General features: G+C 39.7%; 1 protein-coding gene across 7 annotated transcripts in view; it reads left to right on the top strand.

The window, feature by feature from the left end:
- LOC150091454 (protein still life, isoform SIF type 1-like) overlaps window positions 1–20639 on the top strand; it is a 1372582-nt gene that overhangs the window by 204295 nt on the left and 1147648 nt on the right. For 6 of the 7 annotated variants that reach the window (XM_090375656.1, XM_090375640.1, XM_090375623.1 and 3 more), the window contains exon 1: window positions 7349–7865. The exons of the other annotated variant lie outside the window; for it this stretch is intronic. The gene's annotated coding sequence lies outside the window, so the exon portion shown is untranslated. Of the gene's footprint in view, window positions 1–7348; window positions 7866–20639 lie in introns of those variants that run through there. 7 annotated transcript variants of the gene reach the window in all.

The following is a 20639-nucleotide window of genomic DNA, read 5'->3' as shown; positions in this document are numbered from 1 at the left end:
CTATTAAAACCTGCTGGTTGGTTGTTATAGGGTTTTAGGCGCATCAGCAATTTAGGCCATATTGCATCGTAATATATGTTTAAATTCGGTGTCCTTCCCGGTCGATTTGCTGTTTGCCGAACGAAAAACTCGAGTTTCAGAGAAGAAGAAGAAGAAGGGAAAAAAAAAAATAAAAAAAAAAAAAAAAAAAAATATATATATATATATATATATATATATATATATTACCCTAGCCTGAAACCGATTAACTCAGCCACGTTATGAAAAAAATCGCACAAAAATTCCTCGCATCATTAGTGGGATCGAACTCGGATCTTTTCCACTCGTGTGGGAGGACGATGGGTGGTGTGGGGAGGATCAAATTATCTTAGTATTAGTATTAGTCGTGTCAAACGATGCAAGAAAGCAAGCTTATATAGCATCAGCCAAAGGAAAAAAAAATCGCATTTCACCCATCCGTTCCCTCCAATAACACTACCCAACATGATTTTTACCTCCAACAAACGATGGTTATTTCTGGTCAAGTTTTATGTATAGATTTTAAAATCAATCATAAAAATTTCCTATCACGTCTCAGTTTTAAGATATAGATAGATAACTGGATTCTGTACAAAGATATCATTACTGTTTGAAATACAATTTTAAAACTTAACTTTTGGTTGGCTTTGTTTATTGGGCTAAAATTAAGCAAGCACATCATTACTGTTCTTGGAATATAGTATATTTTGATTTTGATGCACGTTTCCAGACAAGTCAGTATTTTAATTAATTTTATTCAACTGTTCAATGTATATTGTGTCTCAAAAATATTGGTACAAACGTTTAGGGGAGGTAGGTAACATCTAAAGGAATGTGAATCGCATAGGAACCCATAACCGGAAACTTCACCGTAAGTCGGTAGACGGCGCGGTAGGCGCCGCACGAAGAGTATGCATCGATATGCGAACTGTGAGCTGGCAGACATGCACCTAGTGTATGGATTAGCAGAGGGCAATGGACGAGTCGCTCAACGAATTTATGGAGAACGCTTCCCAGACAGACATGTACCGGACCACCGTTTGTTTGCGCGTGTGCATCAAAATTTGTGCGATTATGGGTCATTTAGAGGTAACAGAAGTAGTGCGGGCAGACCACGTTCGACGCGAATTCCCACCATGAAAGAAAGTGTGTTGAATGCCGTCCAGAATAATCCTACTACCAGCACAACGTGCCGTTGCCTCTGCCTTAGGAGTGTCTCGTTGCAGTGTACAGCGTGTCTGGCACGACGATTGCTTACACCCTTTCATCTCAAAGGGTTCAGTTACTGCTCCCCCAAGATCATCCTGCACGTGTGGCTTTTGCGCAGTGGTTTCTCCAAGAAAGTGTTCAAGACTTGAATTTAACAGCCTATGTTTTGTTCACAGATGAGGCTTATTTCACTCGGGAAGGCGTATTCAATCAGCACAATGCTCATGTGTGGGCTCACGACAACCCACACGGTGTGCGCCCTCATGCGGCACAACATCGCTTCGCAATAAATGTGTGGGCAGGTATGGTCGGTGACTGCTTAGTAGGCCCATACCTGTTACCATCCCGCATGAACTCCGCAAAATATCGGATCTTTCTTGAACAAGTTCTACCAGGGTTCCTTGACGATGTTCCAGCAAATGTGAGACGCAACATTTGGTTTCAACATGACGGGGCGCCTGCCCATTATGAAAAATGTGTTCGTGACCATTTGAACAGGCTTTGATGTTAGATTTGGGCGTCGATGGATTGGCCGTGGGGGACCCGTTGCCTGTCCCCCACGCTCATCTGATTTATCGAGCCTTGATTTCTTTCTGTGGGAGGCCCTCAAATCTATCGTGTATGAATCGCCTTCAGCAAATCACATCACGCAACTAATCAGAAGTATTAATTGTGGTACAGGAACCAGAAGACAGCATTCTTTTTCTGTCCTAGGAAGAACGAAAACCGCACCCACTGGAGGTAGTGCTATACCAATGGGTGTTAGCTAATTTTGTGTCCACAGCTGCCAAAACTGGGGTACCAGCTTAAATAAAAAAAAAAAAAAAAAAAAAATAGATGGCAGGCGATATCAGTTTTAAGAAATATCGATAGACATTGCAGGTGTTGGGTTGGTTCCTTGTTGTTGATATGTTGATAAACTTGAGAAGAGTTGCTTTCTTTTGGTGAAAAAAGCAGAGCAGAACTGTTGTAGAGCTGAGGATGATTGAGAATTTTCAGTCAGCGCCACTTCATTTCCTTCAGAGAAGTTGCTGACAGCAGCTTGTAGTGTAGATCTGTCATCGTGGTACAGGCTGCAGCGATACAGAATGTGCGTCCAGGTTTCCTCAGCACCACACAAGCAGAGATTGGTGTCAGACAAGCCAAATTGAAATAGTTTGGAGTTGATGGACCGTGCCCAGTAAGTATATACGATGTTGTTATGCTGGGAGAAAACCATTGGCGGACTTTCTTGTTGAGAGGGAAGGTAACTGCAGGAACAAAAGAGCGGGTGACTTGACCAGTAGTATTGGAATCCCATCGTCATTGCCACACGATAAGTTCATTCCAGATTCTCCGTTTTTCGTCTTTGATGTTAGCAGTTAAGTTGCATGAGATGCCAAGAATCTCGCCGGGAACTCCCTGCTTTAGACGATAGCATAGTCCTTTGAAGATTACATGCAGGTCTAGTGGTAAGATTTCAGCAAGGACCTGCAGAGCAGCAGAGGACACTGTCCTGCAGGCCCGGAGCATGACAAGCAGCATAATCCGTTGAATGGAGATGAGCTTGGAACGGAGTTTAACATTGACAGCTCTATGAAAGCAGACTCCCGAAGCATATGCTGTTATTGGTACAAATACTGCTGTATTTGTACCAATAACAGTAAGAGATATATATAGTAAGAGATATAATATAATATAGTAAGAGAGTCTTCCTATTTAGTCCCCAGTCGGATTTGGAAATTCGGATATGAATCGCCTGTGGAGACAGAAATGGATCTCGTGGCGAGACTTGTCTGCGCTGCTGCTACTGTCAAAGAAACTCCAGGTGTTTTCGACCGTGTCCGCCAATCCATGGTGCGTTGGTGTCACGCATGCATCGCGTCTTATGGTGGAACCTTCGAGCATCTGTTGTAACATCATGAAATGCATCCATCTCGTACTCCATTGTTAATATTATGTCAAATAAATGTTTGCCACTAATTACTGTCTTGTGTAATTTCTGTTTCTTGTACCTCTGCTACTACTTTTCCTTGACGTTTCCGGTTACGGGTTCCTATGCGATTCACATTCCTTTAGATGTTACCTACTTCCCCTAAACGTTTGTACCAATATTTTTGAGACGCCCTGTATATAACACCATTCAACTGTTCAATATATGGTGTATATATAACACCATTCAACTGTTCAATATATAGTGTATGATAAACTACGCTACAAGAATTCACCTTCTGTGTGGCGCGAGCTCAAAAGTCATCTCGACGACTGCTATTTCTGCATGACAAAAATAAAAGGTATTTCCAAAAAGAGCAAGTATTGCATCAAATATCCAAATATCCCATCAGCAGTTAGGCCAGTGCCACACGATAAAGAACTGCCAGTACCTGTGCCACCAAAATCTTGGGGTATTGGAAGTAGTGATGAAGGTACAGAAGAAATCGTTTTACCAGATGTCGCGAAACCATGTGCTTCAGATGATTTGGCTACGAGCCAGAAAAAGAAAAGGCCCCACACTACATTGAACAAGGAGAATTAAGCGACTTAATCAGAGACTTGGACTTACCCAAAGAGAAGGCTGAATTACTCGGACCCAGACTACAACAGTGGAACTTACTCGCCAAAGGTACAAACATTACAATATACCGTAAGCGAAATGAAGAGTTTTCAAGATATTTTGCAATGGAAAACATGTGTTTGCAAAGACGTCGTTGGTCTTATGCATGAACTGAACATTGATCACAATACCTCTGAATGGCGTTTGTTCATTGATGCGTCAAAGCTAAGTTTGAAAGCAGCATTGCTTCATAATGGAAATACTTTACCATCAATTCCTCTTGTTCATGCTGTTGGTCTGAAATAAACTTATGATACTATGTCCCAGATTCTTGCTGCTATACGTTACAATGACTATGGTTGGAATATTTGTAGTGATCTCAAAGTGATTGGACTGCTTGTTGAGTTGCAAGATGGTTTCACTGAATACTGTTGTTTTCTGTGTTTGTGGGATAGTCGTGCAACAGCCAAACACTGTCTGTCAACAGATAGTGTTTGTTGTACAACACCGGGACAATTGTCATTGTTATTATTTGGTTTTTAGGAGCATTAGCAACTAAGGCCATATTGCTCCGGGGATATGCGGTGGTCATTCCCTGACCTTACCGCACCCTCCGTATTTGGTAGTTTTGCTGGACGAAAAAATCCCAGTTTCTGGGGGGGAAAAAACTTTGCTATCTACGCCTGAGACCGACTAAACCACGGAGTGAAAAAAGCCCATTAAAGTTCCTCGCGTCATTGACGGGATTCGAACCCGGACCTTTTCCACTCAGTGTGGGGAGGACGGTGACGATACCACTGTGCTATCGCAGACATCCTTTTTGCACAATATATTTCCCGTTTCCCTGAAAATAGAGTTACCAACAATAACTAACTCTTGTGGGATCAGCGCATTGTGTCGTGGGAGTTGCCGCTGTGCTGCCTGATTCACAAATGTGAACTCTGGAGTTGAGGTGGACAGCCGAGAGCTTGATGGGCTCCCAATTTTAGTTCTATCAAGGGCATCCGCTCTACTAATCGAGCTCTCATAAACATCCATCAGAACAACGAGTTGGCGCTTAGTTTCTTCACACTTTGCGCTGAACATACAAAGAAATAAACCTTGGCCGTACCATGTCCTGTTCTAGAAATCCGCAAAATTTGCACAAATAGTACATTTCGTACCGTGATTCGTAAGAGAATCGCCCTTCCATTCTCCCCCAAGCTACAGCACATCCGTTACTTTGCTGCTGCAGTCTGGTACATGGTTTCCTTTTAAATTCGATATACTGTAATTGAGAATGGTACACTGAACTAATAATAATAACACTAGTCAATTTCACCGGTTACGTAGCAATAATACGTGCTACGTTACCATTTTGAAGTGAAATGTATTTACGCCATCAAATTTTCGTTGTATGTAACTTTAATTTTCGTTAATACCGTTACATTTGTAAAATTTTAAGTTAATTCTAACCTATGTGATTCGAACTTTCTAGGTATCTATTTACTACGGTTAAACTTCTAGAATTTCCTACCACGAACTACAGTATATGTTACGAGATGCGATATTCGCGCCAGATCATCGATACAAAAGTTCTACGTATAGTAAAGTTGGAACGTAGAAAATCTCTAGCTAAATAAAAATAAACTAACGAATTTGACTAGGACCATACAGCTATGAACTGAATACGATTTAATATATTAATTAGGCTAATAAAACGGCAAAATTTTTCAAAAAACTTATCCATTCCCAGGAGCACAAAAATCTTCAGCTTAACAGTGTGCACCCTTGTCCGAAAGGTCTTAGGTCTTGGGTAATATAGTCCTAAGAACAGGCTAGAATTATTCTCTGTTTAGCTTTTTTTACGATATCATTAATTTGAATAGTCATTATTAATTTGTGTGTAATTGGAGATTGTTTGTTGTATTTTTTTAAATAAAAACCGCAAACACGAAACATTTGGGGTGTTCATAAATCTGCACAATACGCAACAATGTTGAGTAGGGTGTGTGTGTGTATATGGTAAGAATTATTTTCTGTATTACCTCATATTTTTAGAGAGTAAAATACATAAGATGACAATCCCGTCTGTTGATAACTCGTGATATTAGTTTCCAAATTCCTCGCATTTATGCTGCTATGAATTTACTTTCAGAAGACAGTTTATTTATTATTTTAATTTACCAGATTGTGTTGTTTCCAAGTTCAGCACTTTTATTTATTTTGAAGAAAGAATCACATGTCTTTTAGTATGTCTAACGTAAACTTAAAATGTACCGAAAATAATTGCCATGGTGAAAGCATTTTTCATGTCAGTAGCATGTTTTCCCACTCCAGTTCAAGCACCTAACATTTCAAAAGATTCATTAGCGTCAATATCAAGGCCTATCGGAGGGAGGGGAGAGGGTTAAAGAGAACCATTTGGCCTGATACAAGCTCAATAAGGACTTCAAGTAGTCCTCCAATATAGATATTTTCCTCGTCATTTGCATTTGTTACAAAACGCATTCAATTTATCTCTTTTTTATGACCTATTCGCGTATCTTTTTATTATTATTATCGCTAGGGGCCTCAAAGGCTGGAAGTATCCGGTTCTAGACCTCTGAAAGTGCCTAGTCATTATCAATGTGTAATTGTTAATTTTTTTAATAATATTAATAATTAAACATTTGATGCAGCTAACTCAGTTGTTAAATTCATTCAAAGAGAGACTTATTTGTGCATGCTGAGTCCAAAGAAATCCTTAATTGAAATTAAGTAGTACCTGAGAAATATTTCTGCTCTTTCCTACCACATATTTCTGAATAGAACATGACCAGGACATTTTATGATTCATAGGTTGTTTTAAATTGTTTAATAACGCACCGCTACTCTTAGCCTATGATGTGTGAATAAATGGTGGTATTTCGATGTAGCGTGTTGGAGTTGTGAGTGGCCTGATTTTTATCTGTTTTGATTCAGATAAAGCAAGAATGCATTTAGTGGCCCCCTCCGTTGATTGACCTTTAAATATGCTCTTTAAAACTATGAGTATTTCTTTGGTTTCATCTAAAAATGTACAAAAGAAAAGATGAGTGATTATGAGAATATGATGCTGGGGCTGAGTTTATCTTTTCAAGTAAATGTTGAAAACTCGATTCAAATTGGAATTTTAAAGGGGAGGAAGAGAAATTTGCTCCTCTTTTATATAAAACACACACAAATTAGGATTTTAAAACAAACTCACAACCTAGCGAATTTTGCCATTCGCAACGCCAGCAAGATTATAAAAGAACAGCAACGAAAGGCAAGAAGGTAACCTTCCAATGGCAGTTTGACAAAACATCACCTAGCGGAGACATGGCAAACTACATTTCTATCATGAAAACACCTTCTGAGGTAGAGTCGGTTTTGTAGTCCTTAAAGTTTCCCCGTCAATTCTGAAAATTCTTGCCACACCAATAATAGTTCATTGTAGTCCTTCCATCACGTGGCCAGGCAAAAGCAGACCGGCGGGAAAAGTGCGCGTGCAGCTTGGCGCAGTGTAGTGCAGAACCAGTGTTGCGGCAGCTGTGGCGCGTGCGTGAGCGTTTGCGCGTGATTTCCCGGCGCATCCGAGGCACAGACCATCGGACCTTGGCAGTGCCGCAGGTTGTAGCTGCGCGTGCCGAAGCCGGCATGGAAGTGACGCCTGCCGCCATTTCGCTTACCACGGGTTATCGTTAAGTCCTCGATTTTTCTTCCGTAACCACACGGCTTTTTAGTTGCCCTTTTGTACCGTCTTGGCATTCGATATTTGAATTTTCAAGGAAGTGACTCACCGACGGGTGCAGACGAAGGACACGAACTGCCGAAAAATAAAAAAAGAAAGAAGGAAAAAAAAAGAAAAAAGGTGCCCCAGGAGTGAACATCGCCGTTGTGTTCGCATCTTTTTTTCGTGACCTTGTGACGATTACCGGTTGTTTCTTCCGCTTTTAGGGGCGACAGCGATGCTGTACAACTAAAGAAGAGACCACGAAAGGCAAGAACGTGCTCTAGTCGTGCAACGATAGCAGTGTTATGGATGACATTTTACCGGGCGACTTGTGTGATGGATGCGAAATACTCTGGATCCCAGTACACTGGATTCCTGCCTCACTCTCAGGTACGTAGGTAGACTCTGTCATCCAACAGGTGTGTACCACGCTCGAGGCTTAAAAATAGCAACGTAGAAAAAAAAAATTACGAGAAAGTGCTGTGTGTGTGTGAGAGAGAGATTCTAGCTTTAAGGTGAAAAGAGAACCTGAAGGTAATCGTGATTCTGTTTTTTGTGCGTGTCTGTACGTGCGTTTTCTTATCTCTTGTGTGATCATCGGGAGGGTGAAATGTCTGCCAGTATCGAATTTAGAAAACATCTTAACACCGAACAATTCTTTGTCATCGAAGGACAGTGATGAAGAATTTCTCGACTGCTGTGGGTTTCTGTTACATTGTTTAGTGTAGGATTAATTAGCTGTTTCTTTCCTACATTAAGGTAGGAATGGAATTTGCCCACTTTGCTTGTTCATGTGCCAGATGCGAGCTACTCCCATTCTCTACGTAGTTATGCTGCCCGCATGATGCCTGGTGAAATCTTTAGTGTATTGTTTTCGGATGATGTTAAATCACTCTGACAGATAGGCACCATCTTGTACAAGAACCTGCAGGATTACTATTGCTGCCTACCCCGTAGTCTTTTTTTTTTTTTTTTTTTTTCCATGTTTGCACACTCCAATTCCATTGATGTATGCAGACTATCACAGTTTTTTCTTTAACTACACATAACGCAAAAATATAAAGTTGACGTATAATACATTGTATTAGGCACAATGCTGATGGTGTGATTGATCATACTGTGCTGCGTTATATGCCTAAAAAGGAACCGATTTCTACTTACTTTTCCGCTATGCTTGCAGCACAGTGAATAATAAGTGATTTGCTTTAGTTGAGAGAAAAAAAAAAAAAAAAAAAAAGCATCAGATCTCAAACTCTGGTCAAAAATTGCAAGCAGAAGAGATCTCAAATACTATTGTCTTACTCTACGAGAAAAAAATACAGTTGATTATTATTATTCTTAATAGTAATTTAATTTGTAAGCAGAAGTCATTTGAAAAAATGTAAAAAAAAAAAAAAAAAAAAACAAATTCAAACATAAGTATGCAGGTAGGTCAGTGTTCAATTTAAATCTGCCTTATCCGCGAGGATTTACCAACCGTAGATGAAATAGACCTAGATCCTCCTTGTAAAAGAGGGATGTGTTGGGGGGTGGGTAATGAAGTGTTTCTTGTAACGTGTTATATCTCACCAATATGTGCACATCTTCACCTGCACTCTGTTATAGACATTCGGCTGTTAAAGCCATAGAATGGCGTACATATTAAATACTGAATTTCTGCAAAAAAAAAAAATAAATAAATAAATAAAATAAATAATAATAATAGAGACGCTAACATCTTCAATAGAATGTGGCTTGCAATATAGCTTTTGGTTACTCCAGATTATGGTTATACCTCCGGAGGACGTGGCTTCTTTTGCTTGAATCCGTCCTGAATTACTGGCGTAAACTAACCTATCCTTTTTTCACTAGCCAGAAATGAAATTCTGTCAAAAAAACCCACACTTCTTTTTCTTGAATCCGTCACGAATTTGGCATGTTCGCGACGGGGTGACAAGGTGTACCTATAATCTGGAGTCAGCCCAACTTTTTTTTTCCGCAATTTGTAAATATGTGCAAACAACAGGATTTGCATCAGCAGTGTATTCATCGTTTTTCTTTCTGTAATGTTCAGTTATTTTATTCTTTTGTTTCTATTAGTAAAAAAATCAGATTATAATTGGTCTTTAGATGCGTTTTTGTAAAGAGATTCCTTTTTATCGCTGATCACAATAAAAAGGTTTTTAACGCGATCAACGATCGTGAGTTTTTGTAAACAGACGTAATCGTCTGTTTAAAAAAAAAAAACCTCACCGATATGGTCATTCACAGTTTAATACGATGATTACTTTCAAAATGAACATACCGGTGTGTTTTTGAAAACAGATTCCTTTTTATCGTGATCAGCGATAAAAGTATAGTTCTCTGACTCACATTATGGCCAGAGTACACTGGGTGGACAGAAAGCATGGGATACCTACCAATTATAAATTTAAATTTTCTGTTTATACTCCGGGACGACCAAACGGTCAGAGGAGTTAATTTTACGGGTAGGCTCACCTTTCGCCCGGTTAAGGGCAGTCACACGCCGAGGCATTGCGTCCACTAGTTCACGAAAGCGTTGCACAGGTATTTCTATCCATGCTTGCTGCATCGCCGTCCACAATTCCGTCGTGTTCCTGGATGGAGGATCCAAAGTTAGAACGGACCTTTCCACAGCATCCCAAAGATGCTCCACAGGGTTCACGTCCGGTGAACGGAGAGGCCATTCCATCGTGGTAAAATCTGTGGAATGTTCTTCGAACCATGTTCTAGTCACCACTGCCCTGTGGGGAGGCGCATTGTCCTGCTGGAAGAGTCCATTGCCCTGTGGGCGCACGATGACTGTGAAAGGATGCAGATGGTCTGCAAGGATGGACCGTTTAGAGATGCGTCTAGACGTACCAGAGGTCCCAACGTGTGCCAGTTGAACACGCCCCAGACCATTACCGACCGTCCACTGCCTGAACAGTTCCTTTAACATGACGGATGCATAGCTTCGCGCGGTTTCCGCCAGATACGCACCCTCCCGTCCTCTCGAAATAACTGGAAACGGGACTCATCGGACCAGGAGATCCGTCACCAATCATCCAAGGTCCAGTGCCGATGTTCTTTCGCCGAGTTGAGGCGTATAGTCTTGTGTCGTAGTGTTAGTAATGGGACTCTGGTGGATCGGCGGCTTCCATAACCTATTGCAGCTGATGATCGCTTGGTGGTCTTGGTGAAGACGTTTCTGGCACCTCCCTCGTTGAAGTCAGCGGCGATTTGTGACACTGTCGCTCACCGGTTGGACGAAACAATGCGAGACAGACGTCGACGGTCACGTTTATCCATCCCCTTTCTCCGCTAACAGCGCTATTCACGATGATGTGTTATTCCGAAAATGGCGTATTCCCTATACACTCTTCATTCTGTCGACCGGGGATAGTGCAATTGCTGTACCAAATCCGCGATAGAGTGACCCATGCGTCGGGCACCCACTATCATCCCCTCTTTCAAAGTCGGTTAACTCACGTTTATCCATATTGATATCGAATTACCACCTACGTGAATGTAGTGTACCTATATACCTGCCAAGCGGTGGATTCGCCCACTAGCGAGAGGGGTGACAGCGTCGCGTTTCCCAGGAATCCCATGAATTCTGTCGATTCAGTGTATACTAGATGCCGTATATTTTCCCAAACTCCAGTGGTTGTGAAGTGCTCTCTGACTAAAATACTTTTATTATGTAATTTTATCAATATTACAGATTAACAAGATAGAATTAAATCTTGTTAATTTATGAATTAACAAGATAGAATTTAATAGAATAATTAAATATGCTAACAAAGTCGTCGTAATGAATTTTACAATTATATATTTATGCATTGATACTTTACGTATTACATTTATATCCTTGCTGTATTCGATCTTGGGTGAATTTATAATACACTGTATTTAGCAATGAATATTATGATTGATAGACTGGTTGAAACATTAGCGACATTCACTCTATCAGATATTAGCAACAAATATCATCTTTCATTGGGCCTAAACATGCCCTTGAATAGGGTCACTTACAGTAGTAAGTGTAATTGCGGAATACGTTGGAGTAACAGAGACATTGATTGAAAGTAGGAAAAGAAGTTTATCTCTAACTGTTTCTGATATGTATTTTGTGTGCTGAAACCAACGGTGTTATTGGTTTTTTTCTAGCGTCAATCTCTTGGCAGCAGTTGAATACTTTGCTTTTGCGATATATATATATATATATATATATATATATATATATATATTACAGAAATGCACATGGCAATAGTGATATATTATAGTCTGTAGTATTATTATTATTTTTTTTTTCCAATTTATTCTCTCTACCAAACAAAGGTGTGAATGAATTATCTACAAACTCATTCTGCTACGTTTGTTGATTTTATATAGGTCCACAGCTGGTGATTTATAATATCGTTTGTAGCACCAAGTTTTGCAGTGTATATGAAACCTATTTTTAAATGCCTATCAGTGATAAAGACAAGTAATATACACCTCATTTCTGCCACGTGGTCGTGGTAAGTGCATCGCGAATATGGAGAGAGCGCACAAGTCATCATGACCAATGTCATACTTTTGTACGGTAAACATATCAAAGCTTAAAAAGTCGGCATATCGCAAGGCTGTAGTGTATCCCAACACTCTATCCTCTATTGCTCCAGTGTCACGCAATGAAAACCTGCCAATTCTCAGTCCACTTTCCGGAGAAGTCTTCAGACTTGGACGATGAATCTTGTGAACAGGATAATTTAAATTACAACTCAGAAGCTTGTTCAAGTAACGTGGCACATTTCCCTGATCAGTAAGAAGTGGATGACTTCGTGAGTGAAACCAAATGAAATGCAACGCACTTAACATTTTTTTTTTAAAGATTATTGTCTACTAGATTCCAGCTGCAAGACTTCATATAGATAGACATGTCACTGGTGTTTTTTTACGCTTTTGCAGAATCCTCTGCCACAGTTTTGATTTTATTGATCTTTATGAAGAAATTGGTATTGGTCACAATCCAGAAGAGCAGCGCATTTTGATAGACAGTTCAAGTAAAAGTTTGAAAGCTGCGTTGCTTCTCAGTCGGAATATACACCCATCGATTCTTGTTGTGCACTCTGTTTGTATTAAAGAAACCTACGGAAAGTGAAGCACATGTTAAGAGAAGATCAAGTATGACCAGGTATAAATGCCATGTGAGTGGGAACTTCGAGATGTGAGATTCCTTTTGGACAGATCGTTTCACGTTCTCCTGCTTTCTCTGCTCCTGGAACAGCAGGGTGGCAGATTAGTAGTACAGGAAAAGAGAATGATATGCCAGAATTAAGTTTCAGCCTAGCACACACAACAAAGTAAGTGTTCCGAGGTTTCCAAGAAACAAAGTCTTGCTTCCACTACTCCATATCAAGCTGGACTGGTCAAACAATATGTTAAATCGTTGGATCATCAAAGGTGGCACGCTCTATCATATACATTATATGAAGGAGATGGTTTATGCACGGGTACTATACATACATCATTTCTACTACCCAGGTAGTATGAATGCATCGTTTAATTATACCTCATATTGTGAATCAACCTTCACAAAGAGTGGCCGAGGTATTGCGCTGCTTTGATAAGTACTGCTGCACCAGTGGAGAAGACTAATGCTACTTATTCTCGGCAGATACCACCACCCAGACGGCACCGTTTCGAAGCTCGTTGGCTTACTCATTATTGGATGGATAGGTACCCTGTTGTTACAGTAGTGACAACCCAGTTATAAAGTATAACTCCACAATATGAGAGATGCTTGTTGGTGTGCGTAGCTTAATCTAAAAATATATTCTTGACTAAATGCTAAGAGTATGAAGGAGATGGTTTATTTTTATTTTATTTATTTTTTTTTGTTAGTTGTTGGCGCATCGGCTTCGGTGGCTATAATTCACCTCCCAAAGTTTTTGCATTTTACTCTGATCCAAGCCCAAAGCGGAATTCGAACCCGCGACCTTTGGGTTGCAGATTTTTTTATTTATTATTATTTTTTGTTTATTTATTTATTTTATTTTTATTTTTTATTTTATTTATTTTTTATTTTATTTTATTTTTTATTTATTTATTTTTTTTTTAGATAGTATGGATCAGAGCTGTGCTACTCAATATGTTCTACGTTGATAATAATATTAGTAAAATAATAAGAGGAGTATACCTCAATATGGTGCATAGAACCCTTCCGTATGATACCCTCCAGAAATTAAAACGGAAAAAAACGAAAAAATCGGCAAACTTACCGGTACATTAGAGTAAAAAATTAGAGTAAAAATTTTTTACTCTAATGTACCGGTAAGTTTGCCGATTTTTTCGTTTTTTCCGTTTTAATTTCTGGAGGGTATCATACGGAAGGGTTCTATGCACTATATTGAGGTATACTCCTCTTATTATTTTACTAATATTATTTATTTTTTATATATATATTTTTTTAAGGTCGTAGCCGCCGAAATCCCAGGAAATTAAGCGGCAGGACCTGCCAGAGTGAATCTACATCTACTGGGTTCCTGGTCTGCCTCCACGGGGCGTAAGTGGGACAACGTTGGGCCTTAATAGGGGTCCAACGGCTAAATGACCAGATGAATAACGGTACAGAACACTACACATGAACAATTCCTACACACTTTTAAATCTCTGGCATTTCCCAGTGAACTGGTTCACCACAATGAAAGCAACCCGGAGATGGGGGGAACCCCTGGTGCCGTATGACAACAACACACACTTACCTTTGGGTTGCCAGCCAGGCACTTTACCCGCCTGGCTAGCCCGGTTAGCAGATGGTTTATGCCTTCTCGTTCATACTTTTAGCATTTATCTCTTCTCCACTGGTGAAGCGTTACTTATTCAAAGCAGTGCAATACTTGGGCCACTCGTTGTGAAGGTTGATTCACAGTATAAGATATAATTAAACGATGCATTCATACTACCTGGGTAGCAGAAACGATGCATAAAACATCTCCTTCATACTCTTAGCATTTAGCCAAGAATATATCTTTAGATTAAGCCACGCACACCACAAGCATCTCTCATATTATGGAGTTATACTTTATAACTGGGTTGTCACTATTGTAACAACAGGATACCTGCCCACCCACCGATGAGTAAGCCAACAAGCTTCGAAATGGTGCCATCTGGGTTGTGGTACCCGCCAAGAATAAGTAACATTAGTCTTCTCCATTGGTGAAGCGTTACTTATTCAAAGCAGCGCAATATCTCGGCCACTCGTGAAGATTTATTCATAATATGAGATATAATTAAACGATGCATTCATACTACATGGGTTGTAGAAATGTGCATAAGCCATCTCTTTCATACTCTTAGCATTTAGCCAAGAATATATTTTTAGATATACATTCTGTTTCCAAAATTTTCCGATGCAGAAGTGACAGATAACATATTTATTAGTCCACAGTTTAAGCAGCAAACGTTGGTTCACAAGAACTGGAAGACAAAGTAATATGCCGAGCGAAATGCTTGGCAGTTCTTGATAGCATTAAGAGTGAAAATTACAAAGCACTAGTTGAAAAGTGGATTGAAAATTACGGAAAAATGGGATGCAGAATGTCAATCAAGTTCTATTACTGGCACTCTTACCTGAGTTTTTCAGCACAGGCTGGGCGAGGTTACAGAAGTGCATGGCGAAGAGATTCTACCGCGATATGTACTCAATAGAAAAAAAGGAAGGTGGAATGAAGCTAGGACGACTATGTCTGTTTCTTAGTTCGGATAATTGCACTGACTACAAAAGACAAAGCCATTCAAGTGTATATTTGAATAAATTTTTTTGTTTAACACCAGGAAGATATCTACTTTTTAATTTATTATTTTTTTTTAGCTTGCTGTTTACTTGTAACAGTAGATCAATTAAGCATTGTTAATAAGTCTGATATTTTTATTAATAAATTTCGTTTGAAAATATCTCGAGGTTTATTATGTGGAAAATATTACTTTACTTTTCTTTCATTTCTGGATAGGCCATTGAAAAACTCTGCAAAAGCTAGTCATATTTAGAATCAGCATACCCACATTCATGAAGAAATACCAAGAAATTCATATAAACAAAATTGTTAAATAGTATTATTGAATCTAGACCTACCTCACCCTGCGATTAATACTGCATCTATCTCTTGGGAAATGCAGCATTAATTACAGGGAAAGGAGGTGAGGGTTGCTGGAGGGAAGGATATCCTCTTGGGTATATAATAACAATGGTGATGTCTTTTATTCCGTTTTGCCATGTAATTCGCATGAATTAACTAGTTGTGTGATACAGCAATTCACCCAAAATACGATTTTATTTCCATACAACTGCTGTAGATGCCTGTGTGTCCAGGTACTTGCGGAAAGCTGTTTAATGGATAGAAGGCGAAGATTCTATTTCAAGTGTGTGAACGACTCCCCTTTTTTCGAACCTCGTGTGGGGGAAATGATTCATGGTCTCCTATCTCCACGTTACAATAACAGCAATGACAAGACGTGACCCTCTGCTTTACTTTCCGAGAGTGGCAATAATGGCAGTAGAACTGAGGGAAACTTCTCCCCCGTTTTCTCCGTATCCTGCCTCTGTATTCAACTCACATGACTCATGCGTTGACCTAGAGCCAAATATCAGGGTACGTGAATGGATGGATTGGAACACTGCTGGACGCTGCACTATGATAGCGAAGTCTGCATGAGAGAGAGAGAGAGAGAGACTGGAAAGTTGCCACAAGATCCCAGGAAGTGAAAACAGTTCTGTAACACACGTTCTAACTCGTCGGCATCCGATTGTTTTTGACTGCAAATGTTCTTAGCACGCAGATAATCACAAAAGCGTTTATTTCCTATCGCAGTAAAACTATACGCATTGTGTCTGAAATCTTTTTTTACCTCTTTATTCCGGAGTTTTATTGGAGCGGTGGTACACATGACAAACGGCTCTAACCAACGTCACTTGACGGTCATTCTGGGTGTTTTATTCTTGTCGCATTCAAGTTGTAAGATTAAGATAAATGATTGCTTCCTTTATATCAGTGGAGCGTTTAATGGATTAATATTTTGTGATTGCTACCATTCGTTGCCGTTAACTCCAAGACAAATCAATGGCAACTTGAAGTCAGATACAAAACTGTTATCCATATAGATGACATTTCTGTATTCATTTCCTTGTTTTCATGTTGCTGCCAAAGTCGACGCAGCGTTGTAGATCAATTTTTCAGTTTTTGTGTGGCAGCATTGCCGACTGGAAGTCTGATTATTTATTATTTATTTTTTAATGATGGGTGTTGATTAAAGGTAAGAATAACTCAGACGCATCTGCAAACTTTTCGTCCCTGTTTAAAGAGCCTGTGTCTGTCTGTCGGTCAACACTCTAGCTATAATACTAAAGAAAACCCTAAAGGTGTACATCCTTTGATGTTAATTTTTTTTATTTCAAACGCATTAATTGTTTCTTGAGTTAATTTATAATTATCAATACTTCCCACAAGAAGTCACCATTATCGGTTGCCAGATGCCATGAAGCAAATGGTTCTCTAATAAATGAAGTAGATCATGTTTTGTAATTATCGCTTTATTTGAGAAAGAAACTAAATCAGTTTGCTTGGAATATTTGCACTATTAATTAATGCCAGTTTTATAAGTGAAACAGACACCGTTTTATCAATTAATAAAGACAATAATTATAACTATTATAACTTGAGGATCATACAAAGATAAATAAAAGGAAGCTGAAAATCTATTTGCTTGGAAATTTTGAAATGCTTCTTAGAGACGTTGCCCGACTGTCCATAATACTTTTTTTTATATGCAATTAAGATTTTTAAAATACATTTAGATGTTTATTTTTCATAACTTTTTGCTTGATCAGCGGCTTATGGTATCAGGGCTCTATCACACAAGTAAAATAAGGTTATTGTTATATACACACACAAAAAAAAATTAGTAATTTTGATTACTGTAGTCTAGGGTTCGGCAACCTGCGAGCCGCATGCGGCTCTTTAACTTTTAGCCCACATGAAGCACAATTTAAAATGGAGTTAGAGGACTTAAAAATCAGGACATGTGGAGTGCAAGACTAAAATGACTTAAAACTGAAATTGAAGATTTGCAAAGGTGCGATTCTACACAAATGGACGGCGATAGATGTTGAAAAAGCAAGACCAAATTGTGTTCGATGCGTGGAGTAGCTTACCGGACAAGTATATAAATTTGAAAATATAGTATTCGCCTTTGGACTTCTCTCAGTTTTTTGTTCGACGTATTTCTGCGGGCAAATATTTTCGAACGTGAACTATATTAAAAATAAATGAGGAAATCGTCTGAACAATGTGAGTCTCTCAGCATCTTTAAAGATGAAAATTACGGCATACTCGCCTGATGTTGAGAGACTCGCTGAAGAGTCCAGCAGCAAAAGTCACATTAATTTATACCTAATTGGATGTTTGTTACGTTTTTTTCAGTATTAATAAATAATATTTCAAAATATATATTTTTTTAATAAAACACCTTCTCACTCTATTCCATTTCTTAAACCCCCCAGCTTGAGCTGAGGTGCGGCTCTTCAGATTCTCTCTCTTTTTTTAAATTAGATCAAAAATGGCTCTGCACTCAAAAAAGGTTGCCGACCCCTGCTGTAGCCAGGTACTTTAGTTATTTATGCAAATAACGAGAAATCGCAGTGATTCCTTGTAGTTGCCTAGAAAGGGATAGTCTGCAAAAAAAAGGTACTTGATTTAATATTCCCTAATGAATTATTATCATTTATTATTATTTTTTTTAAAATTTACTCCATTACCAGTGTGGGTTTTGATTCGAGCAAATTTAAACTTTGTTAGTGTTGATAACAGACTACTTATCACTGTGATTTAGTAGTCTTGGCTGGTGGTTATAGTCGGAATTTTATGTGCGATCAACGATAGGATGTAAAGTGTATTTGGTGTCTAACGGCACCAGAGGATTCCCCCCTCACACACATCTCCGCGTTGCTTTCATTGTAGGTGTAGACAGTACCATGTCGAGGCCAGAGATTTAAAAGTGTATGGATATTGTATGTGCAATGTTGTGTATCGTTGTTCATCTGGTCATTTAGCCGTTGAGCCCCAAATGGGACCTACCGTTGGCCACACTTAGCCCCGTTCAGGCAGACCAGGTATCCAACAGCTATATATTGTACTCTGGCAGGCCCTGCCACCTAGTTTCCTGAGATTTCAGTGGCTATATATATATATATATAAATAAAGATATAATTTTAATAAATAGTGGGAAAATAAAAATAACCTAACCTGGATATGACAATTGCACCAAAGCGCGCAAAGCAGCAGTAAATGCAAAAGTAAATATATATCTATAATAATAAGTTACACAGACAGCCAAAGCAAAAGGAAAATATGGCCAAAATACAGTAAGGTTGCCTGATCATGTATCAAATTTTACTTTGGCTGATATCAGATTTATTGCATATTTGCTTTATTCCCCCTTTTTGAACCTTAGTCAAATTAGCCTACCCCTATTTGATGCCAGCTTCAGTTAACTTATTTTTGATGTCATTTTATTTTACAGGTTACTATATTTTGGCCATATTTTCCTTTTGCTTTTGGCTGTCTATGTAACTTATTTTACACACACACACACACACACACAGTATATATATAAAAAGGGGACAGACGCTAGAATTTAGTTAGGCCGAAAGAAGTCCACAAGTATGTTGAATTTAGACATTTAAAATTTTTAGTTATGTGGGACATTCGCTTTTCGCTGGCGGCACAGATAGAGTAGGGGGAACTGAAGACTGGGGGGAAAAGGCAGAAGTATGGGGACGATAGGTAAGGCGACCCCAGGTATCAGTGAGGCAGGCCCATGCCTCACCAGACGAAGAGAGGAGACGGGAAGCCCGTCTCCTCCTTCCCTGCCACGAGTAGGGGAATTAAAGATGAAGAAGGCCAGGGCGCCCGATTCAGATAGCCATATGGCGTTCGGCAGCTGAGCTGCGTTTAATCCAGTAGTCTCAGTCCAATCCCAGTCCGGTTCAGAATAGAGTAAGGTCGTTCATGGGACAGGTCCCGTCCGTGTGGGCTCCATTTTCTTGCTTTAGGAATTCTCACTAGAGCGGCAAGTTTCAGTAGTACAATTTATTTTCCGGTGGTCCTCATTTAGTCGTGATGTATAGCTATCACTGTTTTCTCCTTTAGTGAAAAGGTTCTGCGCGTACTCACAGCCCCCTGTATTCCTCTTCAGAGTCTAAAAAGTGGGACTCTAGTCCTTTTGGACAGTATCTTCGTCATGAGGATGCTTGTTTGTTGTTTGTTTGTTATTTAGGAGCATTAGCAACTAAGGCCATATTGCTCCGTGAATATGCGGTTGTCATTCCTGACCTTTCCGCATCCTCCGTATTTGGTGGCGACGGGCTCGAACCCCGGTCTAATCAAGAAGCGTGTGCTACGCACTGCTGCTCCTTCCCACCTGGCTACAGAGGCGCCACTCATGAGGATGCATCTGAGGCCTTCATACTAGGCCTGACGGTAGCTGTTTGGCCAGGAGCGCGAGTGCAGTAGCACACGCTCTTTGAATGGACCGGGATTCAAGCCCGTGACTGCTAAATACGATTAACATTTGTATTGATTGATTTATTGTAAACGCCACTGACCTGGTGGTCTTGCCGAAGCATAAACAAGAACATTCTACTGCGGGTAGTCGTACATCAAGTGATTCCAGTTTTAAATTTCCCTGCACAATATGGGTCCTCGATGAGGCCAAAATCAAGCAACATCGCGTTGAAGGGTCCGTGTCCAGTTAGTAGTGAGGTCATATGTAGCCCTGGGAAGTACCAGGCAGGCTGTTTGGGATAAATTTTTCTGAGTTCCGGGAAGAACTTGAGGGTGATGTCACCTTTGGTAGTCTCAATCCATCTGCTCTGCCACACTTGCAACAAGTGGGTCTGTAGTCGAGCCTTTTCTGTTTTTAGGTTACTCGCTGGGTTCGTAGTGTACTCCAGATGGGTGGTGATTTAATCGTGGTGGTTTAATATATATATTTTTGTCTTCATGGCCTTTTCCCTTGAAGAAGGGTTCTTTTAGGCCAAGTTTGCTGGTCTTGCGCAGGAAGGGGTTATTTCTACTCCCTGAAAAGTTAGCCCTTAAGGTTAGGAAGAACAAGCGCCTCGGTAGGGAACTTGCTCTTTCT

This window comes from Mastigoproctus giganteus, chromosome 1 (genome assembly GCF_048544385.1).
Source record: "Mastigoproctus giganteus isolate SK-2022 chromosome 1, ASM4854438v1, whole genome shotgun sequence".
NCBI classification, from domain to species: Eukaryota; Metazoa; Arthropoda; class Arachnida; order Uropygi; family Thelyphonidae; genus Mastigoproctus; species Mastigoproctus giganteus.
This window is presented reverse-complemented; position numbering and strand designations above follow the sequence as displayed.